Raw genomic sequence first — 1,262 nt, 5'->3', positions numbered from 1 at the left:
AGCATGACCTAATTAATAATATTAAAAATTTTTTAAGTGTATTGTTTAACTTTTTACTAATTTTTAATTATTAATTTTAATTATAAAATATATATATATATAATATATATAATTAAAATTAACAATTAAAAATTACTGAAATACCAATGCAACAGTATGCTTGAAAACTTTCTAATAATATTATGGAGTTATTTAGAGGGTCCATAAACGTGTGGAGGCCCCGCATATATATGGTTCCAAATTATCATTCTGTGATAAGGAACTGCACAGATGGGACTTCACAATTTCATCATTGGCATTCAATTCTATTTCCAGCTATCACCTTCAATTATTTATTTCCTCTCTTTTCTTTTCTTTTTTTTTTTTCTTAGAGCTGTCCATCAAATGCGTCACGTGCTTCTCCAGTTCAATCTTGCATTTTAAATAAAGGATATATTTTAATTTTAATATACTGATAGAATAAAATATTTTATATACACGTATAAAATTATTTTATACTGAAAGTATATAAAAATTAAATTTTTAGATAAATACACATAAATCATAATATATTTAATAGTAGTACTCAATCAAACATATTGCATTTGATGCAAAAATTACAACCACGATTACTTTATAAAAAATGAGATATGTTGAAGGAGTGCTAACCTAGATCCTATAAGTTGGGTTAGCCCTTCGGTATAGAGGATGAAATTCTAATTTGATACAGAATTTGGAAAATGATAATTCGAGTGGTACCTCCAAGAATTCTAACAATTAAAACAAAGAAAGTTTAAATAATTAATATTCAGGATTATAGAATTAGAATGTGAATACCTTTTGCATAAACCATACCCACAAATTATAATAGTTGGTCGATATTAAAAAAATGTTAATGAACATATTATCCAAAAATTTGAAAATCGAATCCTTTATTAAATTAATAAATCTAAAGACCAAAAAATTTAAAAATTCACCCGAAATTTAACCAAAGTTTAACTAGAGTTGAACTTAATATAATAAAATAATATATTTATATTTAAAATATGTATTTTTATTATTTTAAATTGATTAACGGTAAAAAAAAATTAGACTAATTTACCAATCCTTCAATCAAGTTTTTTAATTTCTAACTAATTTATATATTGACAATCAATTTTTACTCTAAACCTTACTAGTTTAATAATCAATTTTTGATTAATTCGGTTAAATCAACCACTTCAATCCAGGCTAAAAGGGCTCTAGATAGCTGTCCTAATTGGTCAGTAACAAAGTAATAAATA

This window comes from Arachis duranensis, chromosome 6 (genome assembly GCF_000817695.3).
Source record: "Arachis duranensis cultivar V14167 chromosome 6, aradu.V14167.gnm2.J7QH, whole genome shotgun sequence".
NCBI classification, from domain to species: domain Eukaryota; kingdom Viridiplantae; phylum Streptophyta; class Magnoliopsida; order Fabales; family Fabaceae; genus Arachis; species Arachis duranensis.
Note: the sequence above shows the minus strand (reverse complement) of the source record.